The sequence below is a fragment of the Cuculus canorus genome, chromosome 3 (assembly GCF_017976375.1).
Source record: "Cuculus canorus isolate bCucCan1 chromosome 3, bCucCan1.pri, whole genome shotgun sequence".
Lineage (NCBI taxonomy): Eukaryota > Metazoa > Chordata > Aves > Cuculiformes > Cuculidae > Cuculus > Cuculus canorus.
Genome location: NC_071403.1, coordinates 71415655 through 71426118, shown reverse-complemented (window position 1 = coordinate 71426118; position 10464 = coordinate 71415655).

Genomic DNA, 10464 nt, shown 5'->3' with positions numbered 1-10464 from the left:
CTCTTTCTCAGTACTTGCTTCAGCAGTAACCCAAGAAAAAACATCTAGCTTCCTCTTACTTACATTTCTGGGTACTGATCAGAAGGACACAGGGAAAACAGCTTGCCATCTTTTTTTTTTTTTTTTGAGGTACAGCCCTTGAAATCCATAGCTACAGAGAAGGGTCAGCCAGCTGATTTATATAAATCTGCTCAGCTGTATTGGAGGAGAGCGAGTTTAACCCAATGTGCAGCACCTGATGCTCTGGTAGGGCGGGGGGGATGATAGCAGTGGAAGACAGAAGGTGGCATTTATGTCTTCTGTGAGATTTGGGGTTTGTTTTCATAGGTGATGCCACCTTAGATCATTAATACTTGTGTCATAAGGCAAAACCGGAGAGGGAAGAGCAAAACTGGGGTATAGATTAATTCATACTTTACCAAATACCCACTGCAAGGCCAGGTTTGAGAGTTGAGTTCCTGTGATTTTCAGAAACTTAACCACATCTCAATCCAAAATCCCTGCAGCACTCACACAGGTTAAGTTTTCTATTATTCAGAGTAGGCAACCAGCATAACTGGCAATAAGTTCACCTTATGTAAAAACCTTCAGTATAGAATTTTGCATTGTACCTTGAAATGGTAAGTCCAGGAATTTCAGCTTTGTGGTCTTAAAGCTGCTGATAGTCCTTGCTCCGTTAGACAAGATCTCTCAGCTGCCCTCAGCTCTTGTCCCATGAAGACAGAAAAAAGGCATTTTAGAGCAGTACGTCCTCTTCACCAGGGTACAGTCTGCTGGTGTGGAAGAAGAGGAAAGGAAAGTTAGCACTGATCCGAAGCTGACAGAACAGAAGCATTACAGGAATTGAACAAGACCAAGTTTAGGGTTGCACGCAGAATAAAGCAAGAGTTCCGAATGCACGCACGTGTCTTCCTCACAGCCCCAAAGCCTTGGGATGAGGCACACAGACATGCTTTTGAATTGCTAAATCCATATAATCAACTCGGCTATTTTCCTGCTGTGAAAGGATGGGTAGGAGTGTCTAGACGCTAAGAGGCCAAGCCTATTGATGCCAGTGGGATCTATCCCCATGGAGCCATCAGCACTATAGAGCACTGCAGCTGCACGCTCTGGCTCTCCAGCTGTGCTGTGCGGCAGCAGACTGCCAATGCTCCTGCCTAAACAAAGCAGACCTATCATGTGATGAGAAAAGCTAAATTTTTGGGGGAATCACCTCTCCAGGACCCCAAGATAATCCAGCGGATCTTCTCCAAAAGCCTTTCTGAAAACACATGTAGAAATTAATGGCCAAACCCAAAAAAGATTAAGTAACCTTTAATCATGTCCTGTTTTGCATTTGTGTGTAGGTACAGATAAGGCAAGGGAGAGTCTGCTTCTGAGCACTAGGCTGGGGGAAACAACGCGCAGTGCAAGCATAGTTTTGGGCTGGAGTACCTCTCCTTCCTCTGTCCCAGTCAGAATTAATGCAGTGGGGGAGGTGACACGAGCAGGAATGTTTGGCATCCTCTTGGCTGAGTCTTGCAGAGGAAGACTGCAAAACCAGAACGGACAGACAAGGGGCAGGGAAAGTGGAATACACACACAGTGGTGGACATTGGGTATGGAGGAGGAAGGATTCCAGCCCAGGGATCCCACAGGGTGAATTTCTGCTCCCTCACCTTCCTCTGCATAAGGTAAATGGTCAGCAATAATGACAGGAACCAAACCTGATACCTCACCCGACGGTGAAGGGCATCTTTGGAAACCACTGCTCGTGTGGGAGAGTAAAACAGCGTCACTTGAGGACAAGTCTACACTTTTGGGACCATCAGAAGGCAAACACTGAGGCAACTTGGTGATAAGCCTGGTGATTGTGTTCAGATAAAGCCATTTAAAGATGAGTTCATTGCAGCTGCAAGTTGAACATCACAAACATCTTATATCCAGCGAGAACATTGTATTTGGTCAATTCAGCTCACCTGAGATGGCAAAGCTGTGCACAAGATACCTCCAAGAGGGGCTTCAGGAGAACAAGGGAAAGTTGGTTGCATTTCCCAGGGCACTAGGAGAGAGTTCTGGTCTTGAAGGCTTTACTCAGTTCCTCGTTGCTGTCTGTAGAATAAGGAAGCAATGCCAAGTTTCCTAGGAGTTCTTTGCTCTTAAGGGTTTCAAGCCCCAATGCAATTTAAAAGCTTTCTTTATGACATACATGCAGTTATAACTCCTAACCAATCTTTATAGGTGGGACATCTTCTATAACAAGGAGGAAAATGGGTGTTGCAGCTCTCCTTACAGAGGGAAGTCATGGATCCGTTAAGTCTGTAAACACCCTTAAATTCAGAACAAGATGCCATTGCCTATTGGAAACTTCTTTAACAAAATGGAAATCTATTCCAGCAGCATTTTGATAGCTGAGCTGCTGCCAGCCTATTGAGATTGTTCATGTCATTGAAAGTCATAGATAAAATTAGGGCTCAGAAGAAGGAGGGCTTAGCTTAGCCAAGCTCTACAGTTTAATTTGGCTTCTTCAGGTGATGCAGCTCAGGTAATGTTTCTTTACTCAACTCAAACCAAAATGCAAGGCCGAAGAAAAGTCACATTTGATTTACAGCCAAGATAAAAAAGTGAAACCATTGAGGAAGAACCAGAAAGTCAGCAAGGAGGAAAATAAAGGGAAAGCAACCAAACTCCTGCACTTGGGCAAAGACTTGAAGATCACAGAATATTTATAAGTAGAACTCAGGCAGCATTTCTCGGATTTCAGGTCCCAAGAGCAAGTAGTCGAAAGGACCTGTATGAGGAGTGGCTGAAGTCACTTGGTCTGTTGAGCCTGCAGAATAGGAGCTTGAGGGCATCACAGTCCACAGCTTCTTGCAAGGGGAGGAGGAGGAACAGGCACTGAGCTCTTCTCACTGGCAACCAGTGACAGGACCTGTGAGAATCATAAAATCATAGAATGGTGTGGGTTGGAAGGAACCTCAAAGCCCATCCAACTCCAACCCTCCTGCTATAGGCAGGGACACCTCCCATTGGATCAGGTTGCTCAAAGCTGCATCCAGCCTGGTCTTGAACACCTCCAGAGAGGGGATATCTACAGCTTCCCTGGGCAACCTGTGCCAGTGCCTCTCTGCCCTCATCGTGAAGAATTTCTTCTTATGGTCTAATCTAAATCTTCCTCCTTTCAATTTAAAGCCATTCCCCCTTATTCTATCCCTACAGGCCCTTGTAAACAGTCCCTCCCCAGCTTTCTTGTAGCCCCCCTTCAGGTACTGGGAGGCAGCTATGAGGTCTCCCCTGAGCCTTCTCTTCTCCAGGCTGAACAACCCCAACTCTCTCAGCCTGTCCTTGTATGGGAGGTGCTCCAGCCCTTGATCATCTTTGTGCTCCTCTGGGAGAGTTAGTTTGGATATTAGGAAAATATTCTTCACCCAGAGGGTGGTGGAGCACCAGAACAGGCTCCCCAGGGAAGCCCCAGTCACAGAGCCAAGACTGACAATATTCCAGAAGCTTTCAGACAACACTCTCAGACACACAGTGTGAATGTTGGGGTTGTCCTGTACAGGAACAGGAGTTGGACTCGATCATCTTTGTGCGTTCCTTCCAACTCAGGACATTCTATGATTCTATGCTTGCAAGTAATATGCCTCAACAGCCATTGGCCAAATATCATCACTTTAAATGAAAAAAGCATGACACAAACTTGAGGAATCAGTGTTTTAAAGCCTGATTCCGCTCATCTTCATTGATGGAGCTGAGGAGCCTATGCAATGCTCATCCACCAGCAACTGAAGCCTGTACTGCTGCCTAGAGCCAGAGCAGGGCTGTGCCAGCTCGAGCTGGTACAGTGCTGAGCTGTGACACAGCAGTATTACAAAGAAAACACAGATTAGCTATTTCAACCTCTTCCTACCATTTTACATGAAGCAAGATATTATTTGCCATGGAGAGGGTAATTCCCCTAAAGGACACCGCGATTAAGTGGCAAATTAATTTGCTGCTTACATTCACTGGCTCTTCCAGCTGGCTTAATTCTCATCAGCCACCATAATTTATTAACGGGGAGGTGAGAAAAGCCATGAATCAGCTTAATGTGCTATAAGTAGGGCATTGTCATGGCAACAAGATGCGGACTGTTTCCTACTATTTATGTAGGGTTTGTTTTGTCCTCAACCTTAAGAAACCGCTTGAAACAACTCAAATTAGAAACATCTTTTTTTTCAACTTCTTTTTTCTCGCCTCAGCGTATTTTAGAAAATCATCAGGATAAGCTTCTTCTGAAACACCTCTCCAGGAGACGAGCAAGGAAGATGCTCTTTCCTGAGCCCTCCTAGGAACAGAAGCCTTCACTCCACTCTCCCAAAAATTTGCTCACATTGCCATATAGCCAATCCCACGGATTAACTCCTGGGTTACACCACTCTGAGGTCAAACTCAAACCTTCTCTGTGCCCTGCTCTCTGTCTGTTAACTGGGAGCGAGAATTAAATAGTAGTACTGAAAGAAAGGAAACCTTTTCCTTTGGAAAACACAATGCACAGCCACACAGGCAGTTGAGGGAACTGAGGGTGTTTAGCCTGGAGAAAAGGAGGCTGAGGGAAATTGTCTACAACCACCCAAAAGGAGAGTGTAATGAAGTGGGTCACCTGCCTCTTCTCCCAAGTGACAGGCAATAGGATGAGAGGAAATGGTCTCAAATTGCACCAGAGAAGGTTCAGATTAGACATCAGGAAAAATTTCTGCACCGAAAGGGTTCTCAGGCACAGGCAGAGGCTGCCCAGGAGAGTGCTTGAGTCACTATTCCTGGAGGGTTGGAAGGGACCCGCTGGGTCATCAAGTCCAACCATTCCTAACAATCCCTAAACCATGTCCCTAAGCACTTTGTCCACCCATGCCTTAAACACCTCCAGGGAAGGTGACTCAACCACCTCCCTGGGCAGCCTATTCCAGTGCCCAATGACCCTTTCCATGAAAAATTTTGTCCTGATGTCCAGGCTGAACCTCCCCTGGCAGAGCTTGAAGCCATTCCCCCTTGTCCTGTCCTCTGTCACTTGGGAGAAAAGGCCAGCTCCCTCCTCTCCACAACCTCTTTTCAGGTAGTTGTAGAGAGCAATAAGGTCTCCCCTCAGCCTCCTCTTCTCCAGGCTAAACAACCCCAGCTTTCTCAGCCACTCCTCATAAGACTTGTTCTCCAGCCCCCTCACCAGCTTCATTGCTCTTCTCTGGACACACTCCAGAGCCTCAACATCCTTCTTGTGGTGAGGGGCCCAGAACTGAACACAGTACTCAAGGTGTGGTCTCACCAGTGCCAAGTACAGAGGGAGAATAACCTCCCTGGACCTGCTGGTCATGCCGTTTCTGATACAAGCCAAGATGCCATTGGCCTTCTTGGCCACCTGGGCACACTGCTGGCTCATGTTCAGTCGGCTGTCAACCAACACCCCCAGGTCCTTCTCCTCTGTGCAGCTTTCTAGCCAGACTTCTCCTAGTCTGTAGCACTGCATAGGGTTGTGCATAGATGAGGTGCTCAGGGATATGGTTTAGTAGTGGATAGGTATGGTTGGACTTGATGATCTCAAAGGGCTTTTCCAAACAAATAATTCCATGTTTCTATGGGAAAACAATCACAGACCCATGATGGAGGAGTCTAATGTTAAAAGTTAATTGTAACGGGTTTTTACTGACTGAGCCGAAATCCCATGCACCTTTGGCACCAGCAATGAGTGGTTTTCATAAACCCATTCCTTCATTCAAAATTAATTTTATTTACCACCCTGCTGCATAAAGAGAATGGCAGGAATGCTAACACAGCCCTTCGGAAAATAATTACCAATAGTACTGGTTTGATTTCTGGTTTGGTTTTTTTTTTTGCACCACCTCAGGGATTTGATATTAAATAGTTAATGAAAATCAAAGTACCTCTTAGGAAGAACACATGCATAAATGAAAATTCTTTCATGAAAAATGTTGCCAGCTTCAAACATTGCTTTGTTCTGAGCAAGGATAAAAAAATATTTGAAACATTCAAAGAATCACGGAATGGTTTGGTTTGGAAGGGACTTTAAAGCCCATCCAGTTCCAACCCCCTGCCACAGGCAGGGACACTTTCCACTGGAGTGGAAGGATAATTCAAAGAATTTTTCCCGTTTATTCTATCCAGCACTCATTAATTTATTCAATACGTTTGGGTCTACATTACTCTAGGTATTTGTCTGCATAATATGTAGGGCAGCAGGCAACCAGGCTGTACCATCACACAATATTCAACTGTTCTGATTTAGCAACCCTGAGAAAAAATAATGAACGAGATAATTTTGAACTCAAAACTTCTGTCAAGCGACAACTGCAAATGTTCAACAGAGCCTCTTTACACAATGCCTGCTGACGTCAGCCACAGAGGCTAATTAAGCAATGATGGATCTGGAGAGTCATACCTAAAAGTTGAATGGATTCGCTCAGACAGTATTGCTAATGGCCCCAAATATACATGAGCTGATAGCTGTTACTGAAATAGTTTACAGACACCAAGTCAGGAATCACAGAATCACAGAATGGTTTGGCTTGGAAGGGACCTTAAAGCCCATCCAGTTCCAACTCCCTGGATCAGGTTGCTCAAAGCCCCAAGGTGGCCTTGAACACCTCCAGGGATGGGGCATCTACAGCTTCCCTGGACAACTTGTGCCTATGCCTCACCACTCTCACGGGAAAACATTTCTTCCTAATGTTTAATCTCAATCTTCCTCTTTCCAATTTAAAGCCATTCCCCCTCATCCTACCACTACCTCACCTTGTAAAAAGTCCATCCCCAGTTTTCCTGCAGCCTCTTTCAGTACTGGAAGGCCACTATAAGGTCTCCCCGGAGCCTTCTCTTTTCCAGCCCAGTCCTGTTGTCAACAATTCTTTAACCCATGTCAAGTCCAGCGAGCAACAGGTCCAGGGACCTGGCTCTACCCTGACATGTAACAGGCAGGTACGCCAAACCCTCAGTGGGCAGCGTGAGCAGAGGGGAACACCAGGAGCAGTGAGCGGGCAGCCAGTGTTGGGTGGAGGTGCCATGTGCATTGCTCAAGCACACAAGGAACTCGCAGCACAACAGCTCCCCAGTGCAAGCTGTTATCATCAGGAATATGAAATGAAACACAAAGCCATTCCCCAAACCCTATGGCTGAACAGGGAAAACAAACTGGATTGTTACTGTGTGCCCCAACGTGTACTCCAGGGATCACCTCATGAAGCATTCCAGGTGTTCCTTCCACAGGCTGGATGTGTTTTTCAGCAAGCCTCAGCCACAGGATGGTGGAACAAATATTCCCACGGAAAACAAGGACAATCTGGGCCATGCCTGCTCAGTGGTGTTGGTGGCAGATCTTGCCTCCCGGGCACTTATCCATTGGAACCAGTTTGCGACTGGCACATTCCTACAAAATCACTGACAAGTGGTAGTGACTTTCCTTGACTGGTCCAGGCAGCAGAGCCAGCTCTGTGAGCCACTCTGTCCCTCACAACCAGCACCTTTCAGCAATAAGGAATGAGATGCCAAACATCCAGACGTGTGTACGACGTGGTCCAGTCTTTCCCTAAATACTTTTCACTGCTCAAGCCGCGCTCTTTAAGGTCACAGTGTCTAATGGACAGGTTACAATTCATCTGCCTTCTCCTTGCACTGAAGGTGATTGTAATTGACTCAGAAAGGAAAGGACATTTTCAAAACTGCCTTGTGAACACTGGGGCCTACAGGAAAGCTGGGAGGGGCTCTTGATCAAGGAGTGCAGGGATAGGATAAGGGGGAAAGGTTTTAAGCTGAAAGAGGGGAGATTTAGATGAGATATCAGGAAGAAATGTTTTCCCATGAGGGTAGTGAGGCACTGGCACAGGTTGCTCAGAGACGTTGTGGATGCCCCATCCCTGGAGGTGTCCAAGGCCAGGCTGGATGAGGCTTTGAGCAACCTGGTCCAGTGGAAGGTGTCCCTGCCCATGGCAAGGGGGTTGAAACTGGGTGGGCTTTGAGGACTCTTATGACCCAAACCATTCCATGATTCCATGATTCTATGATCTGCTCACCTGGCCTTCATGCATGGAATTTAAAAGACAACAAATCAGTAAAAGCAGGCACTGTTTTTGCATAACACATTGCAAAATTCTGCAAGAGGTTTAGAGCATAGGGGACAACTGCTGGGTTTTGAATGACTCCATAAGTAAGACTTCTAAAAGATTTCAAAGGACCGCAGGAATGAAAATTGCAACTGGACACAAAGAAAACCCTGAGATGGTTTGCAGAAGTTTACATGTTAACGACAAAACCATTATCTGCTGGGATAAAAAAATGCTCTTCTTGGTACTGCTACACAGAATGTCTGTGTTTGTGGAGGAACTGTGAGTTATCCCATGGAAGCAGCCTGCAGTCCCCATGTTAGCGGCAGCGTTCTGCATAAGGTCAGCTCTTGGTCTCATACCTGCAGGATGAGAAACATGACCTAATGCTTCATTTCTATACAGGGACTATAGTTCTCAGACTTGGGGCTGTTTTGCAGTACCGAGTCCACCAAAATCCTCCAAATTGAGATAAGTTTACTGATTAGAATAAAGCAACACGCACGGCTGACAGGAAAGGTGATTAATTTTGTATGCTCATAAGAAAACGAAGATTGATGTAGGCAATATCATTAGAGTGTCCCAAAACGTAGTCAAACTTTATGTGCTAACAGTACTTCTTACACTACAGCAAGGAGTGGTCAGACCTGAGGCTGTTTTTGCTGCTGGCACCACTCTGAACTGCAATTTACGCCCCTTCCCTCAGGGATCGATAAGGATCTGGAGAAGACCATGTTCAGTACAGTCACTTTCTAAGCTTACCTCTTAATGCTTTCCGAGATAACTATCAGGGAGAGAAGAGCAGAAAAGACTTTTTCCCACTCTATACAACGCCCTGAGCCTTGAAAAGCTCCTCTGTTCTCTAGTGCACCCAAACCCAGCTCCTGGCCAAGAGGGAGAGAAAAATCAGGCCTGTGAGAGACAAACTGAGAGATTGTTCAGTCTGAAGAAGAGAAGGCTCTGGGGAGACTTTAGAGTGGCCTTCCAGTCCTGAAAGAGGCCTACAAGAAAGCTGAGGAGGGACCTTTTACAAGAACATGTAAAGGGACAGAATGAGGGGGAATGGCTTTAAATTGGAAGGGGGAAGATTTAGATTAGGCATTAGGAAGAAATTCTTCACTGTGAGGGTGAGGAGGCACTGGCACAGGTTGCCCAGAGAAGTGGTGTCTGCCCCATCCCTGGAGGAGTTCAGAGCCAGGTTGGATGGGGCTCTGAGCACCCTGATCCAGTGGGAGGTCTCCCTGCCCATGGCAGGGGGATTGGAACTGGATGGGCTTTGAGGACCCCTCCAATCCAAACCATTCCCTCACTCTGTGATCCTTCAGAGAGTGTCTGGCTGCCGGTGAGACCTACCCAGCATAGCCCTGTCCCTGACACTTCCTCACTAGAGCCGGACTTAACAGCCATTTTTGTCCCCATCCCCTACGTCCTTGGTCTGGGCATCATCAGGACCTCTACACAGAGAAAAATCACAGGAGAGCGACTGCTTCCCTGCTTTGGGGCAAGTGGCACCTGGGAAGCATCTTGTGGCTGTTTTGGATGCAAGCAACACGCTCACATGGACGTTTTTGCGCAGCTGGTGTCCAAGGATAAATGGGACAGCTGGACAGCTGGCAGTGGCCAGAGTGGTCTCTGGTGGGGCCATGGCTGGTCCTGGCAGGACACGGCTCTGGGTGGGCAGCTCCAGAATTGAAAAATTAAAGTTTGCCATCTAGTGGTAGATGCAACCACCTGAACCTCCTTGTTTTCACACGACCCGTTTATGATTTCTGAAGCAGATCTTCAGGCTGACTCTTCCTGCTGTTACGTCTGCTAAAGTGATGGAAGGAGAAGTTTTAATCTCAGTATGTTGCCTGCTGCGGTGCGGTCAGAGTTTCCAGTTTGAGGCTGGCTCCCATGGCCATCACACGATGCGATGGAGATGGTGCTATACAGTACTTAAATCCTGGGTGGATTAGAAAAAAAAACAAACCCAAAATTGCAAGAAAAATCTTTAAAACTTTCACTGGGATTAAAAAAAAAAGGCAATTAAATGTAATAATTTTCCTCCATGTCCTCCCCTTGCCTGGGACAGGGGTAATTCTCAAGGGAATTGTCTCCATCTTTCTTTCTCCCGGGTATTTCTTTCCCCTTGGAGCTGCGCCAGCATGTGACGCACTCATGCCGAGTCTGTGTAATACTCCCCTGCTCCAGAGCTGCCAGGAGCCAGCACATCTCCAGCAGCAGCACGTGGCCTCCATGCCAGAGTCCCTGCTAGCTTCCTCAGAGTGCTGCATGTTGTCTATATGGGATCTTATGTGTCTATAGAATCTGTACAGAGACCTCCCCTGGCATCACCAGTCATTTATTTCCACCAGAAGGAATGACATGAGGCAGCAGGAGTATAGCAGTGTTTTCC